At 41.1% G+C, this 15,748-nt stretch overlaps 1 protein-coding gene across 1 annotated transcript in view; it reads left to right on the top strand.

Moving 5' to 3' along the window:
- Window positions 1–15,748, top strand: part of SOX5 (SRY-box transcription factor 5) — a 359,749-nt gene that overhangs the window by 11,094 nt on the left and 332,907 nt on the right. The window contains exon 2 of the mRNA XM_065649584.1: window positions 4,359–4,518. The gene's annotated coding sequence lies outside the window, so the exon portion shown is untranslated. The remainder of the gene's footprint in view (window positions 1–4,358; window positions 4,519–15,748) is intronic.

Genomic DNA, 15,748 nt, shown 5'->3' with positions numbered 1-15,748 from the left:
TTGTCAAAATGAATGAAGCAACAGCATCAAAAATTCACATCAGTGCATTATCAGTTCTTTGTACCATTAGCGAATGTGAAACAAAATTAAAATTGCTTAAAAAAAAAAAAAAAGAGAACTGTTTGACTGTAGGGACAGCAGGTAATTTCTTTACTTTGTGAGCAAATTTCTTCCAGTTCAGGAAATTCAGGTTTATTTTCATTTTGATAAGAATGGAACATCCATTCAACAGACAATAAAAGCTGTTTTAAACCTGTTAAATACTATGAAATAGATGTGTACAGCTAATTAAGGTATGTGTCGAATAGTAATTATGTCATCCTGAGGGATTTACAAATAGAGTCTAGTTAAAATTTGATTCAATCTTCTATCATTCACAGAAGGTGCAAATTATTATTCATTTAACATGCTCTGATTTCAGTTCTAAAGGTAATCCAGAAAAAAGGGAGAGGGATTTCTGTTTTATCAGCATTGTTTAAGAACTAAGATCCTTTAATTATTGTACTGTACCAACAGTCTGCTACCAACTTAGCGAAGCAGTCATTCCGCTTTGAAACTAACAGTTTACCCTCCAAGCAAAGAAAGATATAAGAAAAAGTGTTTAGTCAGCAAGCAAATATTCCAAATTGTATGTTTTGGCTTTTGTTGGTACTCATGTTTGTGAGCTACACAAACAGGAGTCACTTACACAATACATTTCAATCAAAGGCATCAAAGCAAAGGAGACAGATTTCACACAGACACACACACACACACAAAAAGGAAAAAAAAAAAGTAGTAAAAGTGAAATAAGTCTCCATGGGATCCAGTCCTATCAAGCTTCTGGAACCTCTTTCCAGGTTTTTTCTTTTTAGGTAATATGGGTAGACTCTTGGTCTTTACTCCTTTGCGTAATTTCTCCTCATAGTAATGAAGAATTGAGTAAGATTCCTGATCACCTAGTGAAAGTATTATAGTTTGTTTTACAAGGAAGTTACTTTTAATCACCTTAAAAGAAAAAAATTACTGCGTTTCTGGATTTATAACATTAATTGGCAATCCCTGTATTTACCATTAAAGCTGGCCTAATAGGAAAAAAAAAAAAAATCATGAAATATTTTTATGTCTTGGAATAAAAACTTCGTCTTTCAAAGAAATTGTGACAATTCATAAGAAGCCAGAACACTCCAGGAGCTACAGTGGTAGTGGCGGTGTGGTAGAAACAGGTTAAGTTTCTGTTCTGCCTGATTTGGAGGTCCAGCCTCTCTAGCAACTGAGACTTCTATTCTGCATATCTGAGCTGTCACGGAAATTTTGTCAAAACTGAGATATTTTATTGTTGGGTTTTTTTGGTTGTGTTTTAGTTATTTAAGTAGGAACAGCTTCCCACAAATTATTTTCAGTAAACCTAGTTCTTCCATTAAAAAAAAGAAAATCAGACAATAATCATATTACCTAAAATACAAGACATTACTCCATTTTTTTCCATAAGCGAAGAACATGTAATCCATGTGGTTGTGTTCGCGGTTATTGTTTGGGCTTTTTGGAAAGTAACTTCTAGTGTGCTTAGATTGGATATATTCATTGTGTGGTTTTATTGCAGAAAGGTAGATGTCCTCCTGCCCTACTCTTTTTTTTTTTTTTTAAGTACATGTTTTCCTATTTATATCAATGGGACTAATTATGTATAATGAACTGCTTTACTGGAATGAGGATCGTGTATCCTGCCCTACTTAATTCCAGCTAGTATTGAGGGGCAGCCACCTCTGTACTGGTGCACAGCGGCTGCCCGGCAGCTCTCAGAAATGATGGGCAATTCTTTAAGTTGAGCTTAAGCAAAGGTGCTGGACTTCTTTGGAAAAAATACCCAGAAGTAGAACCTAATTTGCTGTGTTCTGATCTTATCTTTCTAACTGAAGTGGCGTTTTGGAGAGGTCAACAGAAGGACCCACATTATCTTTGGCAGGTTGGGTTGAGTTTTTGGACAGAGACGTGCTTGACATAACTGGTTTTCTCTGCACATCTCATCATATTTGACACAGCTGCTCATTTGCAGTATGGTTTGGAGTACTACCCAGTGAAAAACCATGGTCCTAATTGTCACTTGGAATTTGGCAGAAAACTGCTGTATTTATGCATTTTTTTTTCCTCCACCTGCTTTACGGACATGGGTAATATTGTAACAGAAGTGGAAAGTGTGCCCAGTTCTTAGCAAGATAAGAAAATGTTGTTTCTTATCTGCGATTCGAAAAGAGATGAAGAGTCAGTGAGGTAGAGATACATGAAAACTATTGCGTGCTTGGTAGGAGCTGCAGCGGAGGAATCTCTCACCGGCAGCTTGTTTCAGTGTAAGGGACAAGAAAGGGGAAGCTTCTGAGGGAAAGGAGAGGACTGGAAAAAAAATCTCAAGTACAATCAGAGGAATTTGTTAGCTTATTCGCTTAAAGAAACAGGTGCACAGCTTCGAGATGGTTACTGAGAAGAGAGCAAGTCAAGAGCAGCTTTAAATGCTTGCCTGCTGTTGATGCTTTGGGATTTATAAAACCACGTAGACCCCTTCAGTCTTTGAAGATAGCTGAGGGAAGCAAGGAGCAATAGACAGGCTCTGAGCCACCTGCGATTTTGAGGGATTGCCTGGAAATACAGGGCAGTCTGCTGGTCCCCAGGTGTAGCTTCACTGGGACTTGCCTTCTCTTCCCACCTGCCTCAGCGTAGCTGCATCAGAGAGGGAAGTACTTGTGCTGAAGTGGTGTTGGGAAGGTTTTTAGGCTACACCTGTTCTCCCCAGCCAGGAGTTAGCTGCTTGCAAGTTGTTTTTTCTCAGCAGCATATGCAGGAACTATGGAGACGGGCAAAGTTTGATTTCGAGACACAGAATCCATGTGCCTGACTTGGTGGTAGGGGCTGGTGGGGTCTGTGGCCACTTAAAGAAATTTTTCTGCTTGCCAGCCTCAGTGGATTTGTAGCTGATTTTCATCTGACGTGAGCGACAGGAGCTGCTGGCTACCTGGCTTGCGCTGTCATTTGGGTTAGGAGTGGAGCAAATGCCACAATACCTACCTGTCCCTGCCTTCTTCTGCAGAAAGCAGAATAAAGCTGTCTTAGGTGCCTTTTTTGTATTACAATACCAGTGGATGTCACTCTGGTGACCAAATACTGAGCTATTTTTTCTTGACACATCAGTTTTGTCTTGCGTTTATTTGCACACCCTTTTCCTGTGGGTGTGCACCGTGTCCTGTATTGAGAGGAGTAACAGTCTCATGGGCCTGGGGACCAGGGCTATGAAATTAGGCCCTAAAATTCATGAGTGTGCGCTAACTGTTGGAGAAAGTCTTGTATTTGTCCTTGATTAATTAGAATACATTGGAAATGTGTGGCAAGTCTTTCCCCTGTTAGAGTGAAGGCTACAAACTTAACTAGTTTTAAACATAAAAGCTGAAACGCTTCTATATTCAGGTGATGCCAGAAGTTGACGCTTCGTGTAAAACGGTATTGCAGGATGCTGGTGTGCAGCCCGAGGGGAGTCCGTTTGGATTTTATTGAAGTGAACCGCTTGCTTGCCACAAAGAAATAACACAAATGAGCACCAACACGGGATAGTCACTTGCCCAAAAGGTGTTGCAGTGTTTTTCAGTAAAAACTTTTACAGTGGAGTCAATTGCTATAAAGTCTTTGACTTTACTCAAGGGCCACTGTCATTTACCTACACGCATTGAATCATTGCTTTGTATCACAGAATGATAACTTCAGGTTCGCAATTCATTACAAAGCAGGAGGACTTTTCCAAGAGGGTGGTGTCACTTTAGGACAAGGAGATGAAGAGCTGTTCCCCAGAACTTGTAATAGGAATAATTGGAAAGGACAAGCTTGTCCTCACATAGGTTGCCTTCTTTTACAGGCAGTAAGCAGTTTAAAGTTTTGGAGCTGCACATTTAAAGCTTAGATCTTACTTTTGCACTGAAGAGTGGAAGTAGCTACAATAACTGGTAGTGCACATAAAATCAGTTGTTGCTGAGCTTCTAATAGTAACAGATTTCAAAAATTACATTCTGGAGCTGCTGGAACATTTGAGGGATTTATTTCTAACAGAATTTGCATTCCATGTAATTTGGATTTAATGACTTGGTGTAACACAAGCAAAAGAGTTTCTGAGTATGTGACTCTCCTTTTCCATGGCACAGTAGGTATTTCATCTTAATTTTTGGTTGCATGCTAAGAAATCAATATGTAAAGCAAAAGTGAACAGATACTTAAAAGGAAATAATCAGAGAAGTTGAATAATCATTTACTGGGTTAGTATTTAAAGCTGGCATATATTTCTGAGTGGGAAAGAGCTTCAGAATGGGGCAATTCACGAACCACTTCTTCCCCTTCAACAGCTGATTCAGAGACAGCAGGTGTGTAAGCAGTCCCTTGGAAAGAACAACAAGCGTGGTTTGTGACAGAATTGAGTGGAGATGATCCCAAGCTGAAAGTCAAAAAAGATCTTCTTCCAAGTTCATCGAGCGACCTGCAATTTTATTCCAGCGCCTAACACAGGTAAGAGGCTTCTGCAGAGTCTGTATTTCCCGAGGTGTTTTAATATGTGAATCCTAACCCTTAGTCATCGGTGGTTTCTGGTTTTGAAAGTACTGATGCAGTGCCAGGTACCAGTACCAGGTTTTGGGGAGTTTTATTGGACTTTAAGATACCTCTTTTGGCAAAATCGAGTCAGAGAGTCATAGTGTGCTTGTCAGCCATCCTAAAGATAATGAATGCATATGCAGAGTATATCTGGGACCAGTAAAAGAGGACTGTTTCTTAAATCTTTGTATCTCATTTCCATGTAAATCAGGAGAAATTTGAGTTAAGCAAGAGGTCTACGTCAAGGTGGGAAGTGTTGCTGGCTCTTGACCCCTTGCTGGAGCCAATTCCTGGAAAAAGTAAATTTGGTCTGGAACTGTGTTGCTGTTACAGAATATATCTATATCTATATATATATATATAAATATATATATATATATAAAAATATATAAATATATATATAACAGCAACAAAACAACCCACCAAAAAACCCCAACAAAACCAAAACCAACCAGAAACAAAACACAACAAAAATACGCACACCAAAACCAAAAACCACTAAGAAATCCGAGCGTGCCTTTTCAAATGTTGTGTATAAACACTAGAGATTTGTCTGAGAGGGAGACTACCTGCACCGTGTTGGCTGGGCCAGCTGCAGGCAGCTGTGTGGCAAACTGACATTATGGGGCTAATGGGCAGAACCCTTCAAGAAGGCAATGAGGGTGGGAATGAGCTCTGTTGCGGATACCCACCCTGAAGCTTCTTCCTTGCTCCTTTTCCATTCCCATAGGCTTTTATACTCACTCTTGGGCTTGAGGTACCAGGTTCCTAGGCAGACTTGGGCTTTCCTATTTTCTTTATACAGCATGATCTGTACAGTCCATATAAAACGCATTGCCATGCGAGTTACTTGAGAAGTCATGTTTGGTGGGAGTGAGCAACTAGCTCTGTGTCTGCTCACTGGAGGGACAATGTATTTTAGATCATGGAAACTGAGGGTAGCTTTGCTCCATCATCATTTCATTGGGGACAAACAGCAAGAAACTATGCAATTCTATTCTCTGTGGCTTAATTTCAGTCAGAGATAGGTCTGCAGGGCAGTAATATCCTTCTTCCACCGCTAAGGTACCCACAAGACCTCTGTGTTAACATGTAGGCGGTGCACTGAATGCACGCAACACGTCCTATACTGACACCCCTCCCCCCCGCCAAGAGTGCTTTTGTAAGTGCCTGTGTGATGCTGAAACACAGCAATACCTGGCTTCTGCTGCCAGAGAAGACCAACTTCAAAATGAGGGGCTGCCTCTGCAGCCGCACGGGCAGCAAGAGCTGGGGTGGTTCCACGGGACAGCAGCCACAAAAGCTGCTTTCTGACAGATAGTGCCCTTATTCCTTAGTTATTAGCCCTAATTAAGGGATTCTGTCATATTAAAAGAAAAAAGAAAAAAAAAGGAAAAGAAACTGGGGAAGAAAAGGTGAAAATAAACAGCCAAGAAGGAGAAAAGATGGGAATAGTTGGGATTATCTCTGTGCCGTGTCTCAGGTCCAGTGACAACACGACTACAATGGGTAGCTTTCAGAACTGCATATGGTCTTCCTTCCGAGGGAGTTGATTAAGCGACTCCGGATGAAATTGAAATCCTGTGATTTGACCTTTGTCTGGCCTGGGAGGGCTGCAATTCGCATAACAATTTCCTTTTGTTCTTTGTTTGGAGTTATTAATCCAACATGAGCCTCGAATTAATCAGGGGTAGTGCGTTGTTACATTTCTAATTCACAGCTCCACTGCTTGTGTCTTTTTTAATTAAGGCCGAATGATAGCAGGCCTTAGCCCCTGATTGCAACACTTACTAACCACACATTGAGGGATGAAGAGGCTAAATAGGCAGAATGAGATTACTTCAAGGTTTCACTTAATTGTTTTCTTCCTTTAAGTAAAGAGCACTGAATGAACATGGTTAATGCCAGGCTGGGAGTATTTCTTTTATATGTGTGTTATGTGCGTGTGTGTATATGTGCGTGCTGGGGTGGGGGAGGTTATGACGGGTGCATCGAGGACTCGGAGCTCTAATGGCTCAAGGGTTTGTAAAATTGAAGCCTTTGGTTATTGATTTAAACCATTCCTCCCACCTCCCCTGAGGGGCAGGGGCAAGGGTAGAGAAAGGAGGAAAAGAGTTGAAGAACATTAAACTTAAGTTAGCTGCATGGATTTCCTTGTATCCTGCATGAACCCATTTATTTATGTTTGTTTGGGTTTTGCGTTTTCATTGTTGTGTTTGTTGTTATCGTTGTTTGGTGTTTTTTTGTTTTTTTTTTTTCTATTTGCTAGCCGTTCAAAGGTAGAAAATGCAGGAAGACTGAAGGTTATTAGAGATTCTAAAGATATGTGTTGAGAGGCACAGCTCTCCAAAGCCTGGGAGTGGTAATAATGATAATAAAATAAAGGCAAGCCAGTTGTGTCGCACACCAGATTTTGCTCATACTGAAGGATGCTTGAGTCATGTTTCAAAAGCTGTTTGTAAATTTGTATTGTCAGAGCAGTTTGGGGCCACAAAGGCGCAGGTGCTATTCCAGGGGAACAGTGTAGATGATCTCAGTTAGGTTCGTGCTGGATAACTCAGCCTGTACCAGCCACTTGGGATGCTGGAGAAGAACATGCGCCGCGTGTCCAGCCTTGCAACGTATGTTTGCAAAAATAGTTCCGTTAGCTTAAAAGAAATAATAAGGATGACAGGATTTGGGATTGCAGGATCAGGCCTGGTGTTTTGGCCTCCTGTGGTGCAGTACATGGGATATGATTGTTATGGAGAAAGTTTAATATTAAAAGTCCCAATCCTTTAGCTGCTGATTGTACAGAAATCCCACTGAATGCAATTTGTGTTGTGTGCTTGCAATATCAGATAGAGCTCTGCAATTGTGGAAAACTAACTGTTCCTGAGTTATTTCATCCATCCAAGGACCTGGATGGATGGGGAAGTGCTGGGAAGAGTTAATGTTTCTGTGTAAAACAGCAAGCCAGTGTTAATCATACCACACTGCACAGATACAGAGCTGCTGGTCTGACTCTGGCACGGGATATACAGGGCAGCAGCACTGTTCCTGCTTTTCTGAATTCTCCATGCATGGTGGCTGTTCCACACAGGATTATCTAAGAATACAGTAATAAAACCTCTAGATAGATTAAGCAAAAGTAGAGTATAAGCTCTGAAGGAGAAAAATGCTCCAGGTAAAAGCTTATTTCTGGGTTTAGAAATCTAAATCATTAATTGAGTCTGCTTTTTTATATGAGGCTATATATTCAGTCTTCCACAGAAATGTATATAGTATCTGGAAACGCAAACAAACTAACACACAAATCTTTAGGTCTGACCTTCAGTTTCTGCAAGGAAGTACCAGTGACTCTGTTTCTTTCTGTGCTCAGTCATGTCAACACAGGATTTACACCGAATTAGGTTCATGGGTTCAAAGCTGTTTTCTTGACTTTCCTGCTTTTTTCTTAGGTGCTGCCTGATCCTGCATGTCAGGATACTTCTGGTAGATTGCCAGCTCCCGTGCAGGGAGAAGTAATAGGATAAGATGCTCAGCATTTATTTGAGTAGGGCTGCCTTACTGGCAGTTCAAGTACCTTATACATAATTTTGTTTTTCAGAACCAGTTTTGATGCTCTTGCACTGAATAACACCTTATTCTGCAAGTACTCCTATTGAGTCAGACTTTACATGGAGATAATAGTATTAAGCATGAGTAAGCACATCAGAATTGGACCATCAATCACTTATTGTTGTTTATTTCCATTTAAAGACTGAGTGCTTCGCATTTGTCCACCTTGTTCTCTTTTTTCCTAGAAATCTCTGCACACCCCAGGGTATGTTTGTTTATAGCAGACACAATTCCAGAATTGAAGCCTACTTTCAATGCCTTTCTGTGCCTTAAATTTGTGTGTTGCTTTTTAAAATTATTGTTCGAATGCTCACTGTCATTGATTTAAAGGTGTCATATTACACTTCCAAGGGGACTAGGGATAAATTGATACCCCTGTGTTTCTTGTATGAGTGTTTTGAATACCATCTTAAACCCCAAAGTCCAGTCTGTTCTGTCTCCTGTTTAAAATCTCATGGGCAGTGGTCATTAGAATGGATATATTTGGGGTACTTCTAAAATCTGCTTATTTTTCTTATTCTTGTATAGCATAATGTTCATCATTAACGTATTCAGCAGCGGTCCTCAGCAAACTCATAATACCATTTAAGTGCTCTGAGATCCTTAAAGATGAAAGAAGTTGTATAAACAGATGGCAGCAGTATTATAATGCCGCCTTGGATGGTTAACCTTCATTTTAAACTGTCTTACAGGACCTTGTTATAGAGCTAGAACCAAGTACCCTGTTGGAGGTTTTCAATGTTCGGTTTGCTCTCTCTATAATATGACATTTCTGATTCCTTTCTGTTACTCTGTGAAGGAAGTTAGGCTTCTTGCCATACTTGTGAACCAAAAGACCGGGTCGTGGTGCCTGATAATGCTTTCCTGTCCTTGCCCAAAGTGGCTGTAGTTGCATTTATCGGTAGTCCTTGAATATTTCCAGGTGCAACAGTCAACAGTGATGAGTCCACAAATAAATAAGGAGTGACTTTTGTTGTGGCTGCTGCTGTTATTCCTCACAGTTTTAGAAAATCCGTTGCTCTTTATGAAACATTTCTCTTGAGATCAAAAGTGCCCTGAACTCCTCTCCTCTCCTCTCCTCTCCTCTCCTCTCCTCTCCTCTCCTCTCCTCTCCTCTCCTCTCCTCTCCTCTCCTCTCCTCTCCTCTCCTCTCCTCTCCTCTCCTCTCCTCTCCTCTCCTCTCCTCTCCTCTCCTCTCCTCTCCTCTCCTCGGGGATATGCCCCTCATGTTTGCACCGACAAGCCTCCCTTGTGCAGCAAAATATCAAATTTCAGTAGCAGCGCGGCAGTCGTGCCACTCCTCCACCATGCATGAAGGTGCTGACGCTCCTTCTTGAAATCAGTGGCAGGTCGGCCCTGGCCTGTTGTATTTCTTTGCTCTCCCCTTTCGGACATAAGGTGGAGATTACGATTAATGGTCCTTTGAGTTGCTCAGCGCTCCTCCCTCTGCGCTGTCTCCCCACGATCCCCCTTCCCGCGCCCTCCCCTCTCCCCCCGTCCGTGGGAGCCTTTGATGTTGCACAAGAGAAGACTGTTGGCTAACAGTCTGGAGGCTGCTTCGTTTGAGCTAACCACTACATGAAAACAAATGCGATCCATCATATTTCATTAACTAGCTGCCCCCTGTTCGGGTGCCCTTTTTTGATGTCAGAGCGCATCCTGACAGAAATCAGAAAGATATGTGTGATTAAGACCAGTAATAATACTTGGAGCATTGTATTGTAAATTACCTTTCTGGGCCCCGGTACTTTATCAGCCCCACTGGCCTTGGCTTGGGTACATTTTTGACTACTCTGTATATACAGTGTATTAGCGCAATGGAGATCATTATGTGGCCTGTATTTGAGTCATTTTTATTTAAGATGCCAAACAATAAGCTGTTGATTGGGGGAACAAGAGGCGAACAATAATGTTCTGTGTCACATAATACACCACCATTTTCCAGCTTTGCTTTAGAAGGGCCCTCTTTATTGTTTTTGTATAAAAATGGTTCTTAGGAGGAGGAATATTTTGCTGAGGTATGTCATTATTTTGCAAATTTCTATTATCTCATCATGTTGTCTTCATTGTAAATTGCAGCTAATTAGGAACCTAGTTAGAGCCCCAGCTTTGAGGCTGGCTTTTTTGTGAAAAGAGCCCACCGATTACCGCACTACAAGAGAGGAAGGGAGAGAAAAAGGAGATTAATCTGGTTACCTAGGCGACACTCGCTTCCATCTGCGAGGAACAATACATTTTTGTTTCCTTGGCTCAGTTCAGATCTGTTTTGTTTAGGGGGAAAAAAAAGAGGGAGAGGGAGAGAGAGAGAGAGAGAGAGAAGGGGAGAGAGGGAGAGGGAGAGAAGGCAGCCCCACAACAATGCTGGACTCTGTCTGGCCCCGGCTTACCCACTTCCATCCCTCTGCAAGTTCGGGGTCTCGGGGGAGTGGGAAGATGAAAGAGATAAGCTCCAAAGTTGTCAAAGGTCGTAACCTTGCCACACAAAGCCAGCAGTTTTACTTCTAAATCCCCTTCTCCCGAAAAGCACTTAATGAAATAATATACTGTGCTTCTCAACACCCTGTAGTCTTTATTAAGCAGCAAGGCCCGTGAGATGGTGAATTGAAGGAGTCGGTTAAAACTTCTGACTAAACAGTCGCTGACTTGGAGCGTCTACGGTAGATGTCCTGAGTTTTGTTCTGAGCGAGACAACTTTTCTTCCACTGTCTCTTGTTAGCAGTATTGTGGCTTCCCTGACATATGTTTTATAGCCGCCTTCACACGAAAGGCAGAGGTCTATGAAGGCAGGGCAGTCTGGGTTTTTTTGGGGGTTTTTTTTGGTTTTTTTTTTAAATTTCTTTTCAGTTACCTTCACGAGGTCATGGTTTAACAGATGACAGCGACCTGTATCTTTCCTGTTGTACATCAGACTATTAAACACTGGCACAGCTTTTGCATAGGGTAGACAATGCAGCCACATTATTTGCTGCTTATTTTGGAGCAGCTTGCCAGAAAAAGGACGGAGGTAATAACCAGAGCTGATAGAGCCTGGCTAAAAGCTTAGAAATGCTCACGAGCTCTTGAACGGAATTGGCTAAACCCACAGCCTTTCGATAAGCATAATGCTTTCTCCAGGTGTTGTGTCATCATGTATAATGTTTTACTATATGGTAGCGTTATGTATGATGACATAAAGTCACAAAAATGTCGAAGTTACCAATTTTAGCTTATCTGAGCTTTCCAAACCTGGACTGTGCTGATTAAATCAGAACAAGTATCAGGTTAACAAAGCTAAACATCTTATTCTGCATTGCTCTGAAGTACCGTTCTTATATTTTCTTCCTCTAAAGAAGCTTCTAGGAGCTGCTTCAGTGACGGTACATTGCTCCCTCTGACTGGAAATGAGAGTCATAATGTTAAAAAACTACAAATATTCAGGAGGAAAGAATAAATGAAGGTACAACAGCTTTTTTTGTGGGGGAGCATGAGTCGTCTTGGAATTGAAGCCATTTGAATTTCCAGTTCTGCCATGTGCTTTCTGTGGGATCTTGGCCAATTCATTTGGCCTATTTTTGCCTCAGACCTTGACCTATAAAGTAGGCAAAGCTGTATTTCTTTACCATGAAGGATAACTTGAGCCTTAATTAATTAAGAACTCAGGCTGAGTTTGAGATGCTTGAATGCAGAGCTCTGTATAAATGCAGAACATTTAATCCTTACCTATTCTGTTTCAATAAATGACTTGTTGGGTACACCTGAACCAGTTCTTCTGAGAAGAACTCTCCAGTGAAAATTAAATCAATCATACTTGACTTTGTTAATTGAAGAGGCTTGCTGAGATGTTTTGCAGACATTTGGATGGAGCAGTTGTCACCTCACAGACAATTAGCTGTCATTTTACAAGCTCTGAGGAGAATGTCCTCAGTAATTCTGCAACACATTAAGATGAAGCAGGGGAGGAAAAGTGCTTATATGTTATCTGTGTGCAAAAAAGAGAAGGCACAATACTCTTCAGTACACAGTTGATACTATTTGAGAGAAAGATTTGGAGGGTAAAGTAGCAAGTAGAGACTGTTAGCAGTATAAAGAAAGGAAGAATAATATTTTACAAGTTTGTTTAAATAGCATTTGTTGTATTTTAGTAGCAATGTTCATTCTGAAGCAATCATTAAGAACCTGTCAAAATTGTAAGGGGAGATGGAAATCTTCACCCATTATTAGAGAACCATCATGACTCCACATCGCAAGTTAGAGAAAGGTGTTACTTTCAACTGCAATAATGCAGTTTGGAGAGGCTCTAGGGTTACCCTTCCTGTTCATAGAGATGGCCAGGAAGGGGGCATTTAATAACTTTTGTTGGCCTACACTGTTCTTACATCTTGTGGAAAAGGTTGACGGTGACGGAGTGTGGACAAAACTCATTACTTGTTAAACAGACATCATCACGTGAAAAAACAAAGTCATATTACTCCTATTGGGATGTGCTGTGTATGCATTTAGTCACCAAAGAGCATTGTCTCCAGCTAGGAATTATTAAGGCAAGAGAAAAATAAAGAAAATGCGATGTCAGTTGAAGTGACTGCTAGGGAGAAACAAGGGTATATTTCAGTTTGATACAGTTTCACTTGGGCTCAGAAGACAGGGAGTCAAGAATTAAAAAATAATATTTTTAGAAAATAAAATCCAGGGTGGCCCAGGCCTGAAAAGCTTTGCTGAGTCCTGAAGCTACAGCAGGATCTACCAGGAGAATTGTTAACGTTTCAAGGAAAGATCAATGTCTGCTTCAGCCCCGGTATGAAAACTGGAGCATTTGTTGGGAAGTTTGTGCCACTGTTACCATCACAAAGAATTCTGCTTCTATTTATGTGCTTCTAATATGCACTGAGATCCATTTGATTTCCTTAAAATGGAGAAGATCTGTTATTCCAAGGAAGGGACCTGCAAAAGACCCTATTTCCTCTTGTGTCCTGGCACCATTGCCAAGGTCTGCAATAGTGCATACTGGTCTAGATAGACCTGGTTTACGGTTGAGACTTCTTAATGCCCCAGCCAGCTGGTGTTTTGGAGATGGTGAAGGTGACATACGCTGCACTGCAACCTGCAGTCTCACAAGCTGTAGCACCAGTGGGCTGCTGCCCACCTCACACCAGCCTGGAGCACGGGATGGGGACAGATTTCCAGAGAGGAGTGCCAGGACCTTACTCCTGGCGACTCTGATGCTTCCCTGGAAGGTCTTTCTGTCTTTATTGCTAATTGGTGTAAAGTCTGCTTGGGTCCGTCAAATCCAACAAAGCGAAACCCAGAGGGGAATATTGCTGCAGCCTCACATCACAACTTTCGTGTTGCATTTTGGAGAAACACAGAGTGTCATCTTGAGCTGTTGGTCTGGAAGTTCCTCAAAGGTTTTCTATTCAGGCCAGTCTCTTATCAGAGCCAGTTTAAGAAATTTAGCTCTTAAATTCTGTTTCTTTTGAAACTATTTTTTTCTGTGTTGTGTAATGGTTCCCCTGCATTTCCAGTCCATTACTGTCAGTTCTTTTTGGGAATGTCAGATTGCGTAAAAGTTGATATAAACATTCAGCAGAGCTTGAAGCAGCCCCTGAATGGATTCTGTCTTGGCAAACCTACTCCTTTACCAAAACAACTTCTGAATAATCATTGCAAGGACCAAGATCTGTGTTATTTCTGTGTTCTTCTATAGTAAAGAATTGGTAATGATTTTTCATATAGGAGTTTGAGGAGATGTGAAGAACTCAGAGAGACAAGATAAAATAGTTCATATTTCTTGGTCTAGCATTTTTTTAGACAATTTTACCTTCTCTTTCAACTTAATGAAAAATTTTCCTAGGAGAACAGGATGTGTTGCAAATGTGCAACCAGTCTGCCACATAAGCGACCCCACAACTAGCCACCAGCAGTGGAAATTTGGCTGTTTAAACCATAGTTAGAGTCAGAATTTAGGTTGGAATGAACCTCTGAAAGTCATCTGGTCCAACCCTTTACTCAAAGGAGGGCCAACTCGGAAATTAGTTCAGGTTGTTCAAGTTCTTATTCAGTTTCTGGGCATCTGTCCAATGTTGTACCACCTTCACTATCAATAATGGTTTTCTAAATATGTAATTGTTATTTCCTTTGTTGTTCTACTTACTAATATAGGCTGGATCTAAAAATATTTTTGTCATGTTTTAGGACAATGTGAAATCTTGTATCTATTTGGCAGAGGGAATTTACATGGTACAGGATCGAATGTTAGTGCAGTTATTGGCAAACAGGGAAGATGCACACGGTGGCTGGATCCCCAGAGATGACAAAGTTATTGGTGCATGGTGGCTATCAGAGAACCTGGCGCTAATGAGTGACCACCTCTCTGCCTGTCTCTCTCTCACTAATACAACTATCTCTTTTCTGACAGAAGAAAGGAGGAGAGGAAAAGAGAGTGAGAAAATCCTTCTTCTGTTACTTAGGTGGCAAATACAATATAAGAGACCAGTGTGCTATATACACGTGAGCTGTAGACAGCCATTTGATTTATCCCTTTGGAGGCCACACCATGTAAGTGGCTTGACTGGGAGCAACCAGAAGGAGTTCAAGGGAACAGTTGCTGATCACTTTTACTTCTTCCTTACTTTATTTTTATCCATGGTTACCCAGTGCCAAAATGAGAGGACTTCTTCCTTTGTGAGTCATTTTTATTTTCTCTGTGAACAGAGAGCTATGTTTAGATTCTTGTGACTGAATAAATTTCCTACAGATTAGAGCTTTCTTTAAGACAGGCCCTATCGTGTGGGCACTCTGTGAGACTGTTTCTCCATTCCACTTCAACCCCTTTCTGCTCCTTCAAAAGTGAAAAAGACAAGTAGAAACAGATTTTGAAGAAATATCCTTGGTGTAAAGGGTTTCCCAGGTTAATATGGAATCAGCAGAATAACTGTGCCTTCCTCTGCAAATGAAATTGTTCTCTATTAGCTCTTGAGAGAAGCTGACAGATACACCCTCTATTTCTTCACGAAACATATGTTAGAGATCTTTGAAGAGGACTTCAATACAGTGCACAGAGATTTTATTGGCTGCTTCGATAATATGCTTTGGTTCAACAGTCCGTAGAATAAAATAGAAGTGTTGCCAGCAAAGACTCTTCAAAAATCATATATTAAGTCCCAAAATGCAAACTTGGTATGATGTTCATGGTATTATAAGCTAATATAGCCTGCATCCCTTTCTCTTTGCCTTTTTGTTTCTGAACTTCTTCGGTACCTTCAGCTGATGCATTCGGGGCATTAACACTAAATCTCAAATTTTAAAAAGTGAAGCCCAATGAAAATCTAATGTGATCACTTGATTTGAGGAGCTGCAGCTTTGAGAGAAGCACGGACACTGGAAGATTTGTGAGTAATGGAGGAGGAGGATTCTCAGAAGACTCATAAAGTCACTTCAGTTTGGGTCAGCTCCTGAAATCTTGAGTGACCGTCTGTACAGCTGAGGCAGTTAAATGGGTTTTCCTATGAGCTTGCTAGAATTTTGTGTCTTGCTTATTGTTTACCAACATCCACGTATTTCCTGTGATAGA

This window comes from Caloenas nicobarica, chromosome 1 (genome assembly GCF_036013445.1).
Source record: "Caloenas nicobarica isolate bCalNic1 chromosome 1, bCalNic1.hap1, whole genome shotgun sequence".
Taxonomy (NCBI): Eukaryota; Metazoa; Chordata; class Aves; order Columbiformes; family Columbidae; genus Caloenas; species Caloenas nicobarica.
Note: the sequence above shows the minus strand (reverse complement) of the source record. Positions and strands in the feature narration are given on the sequence as shown.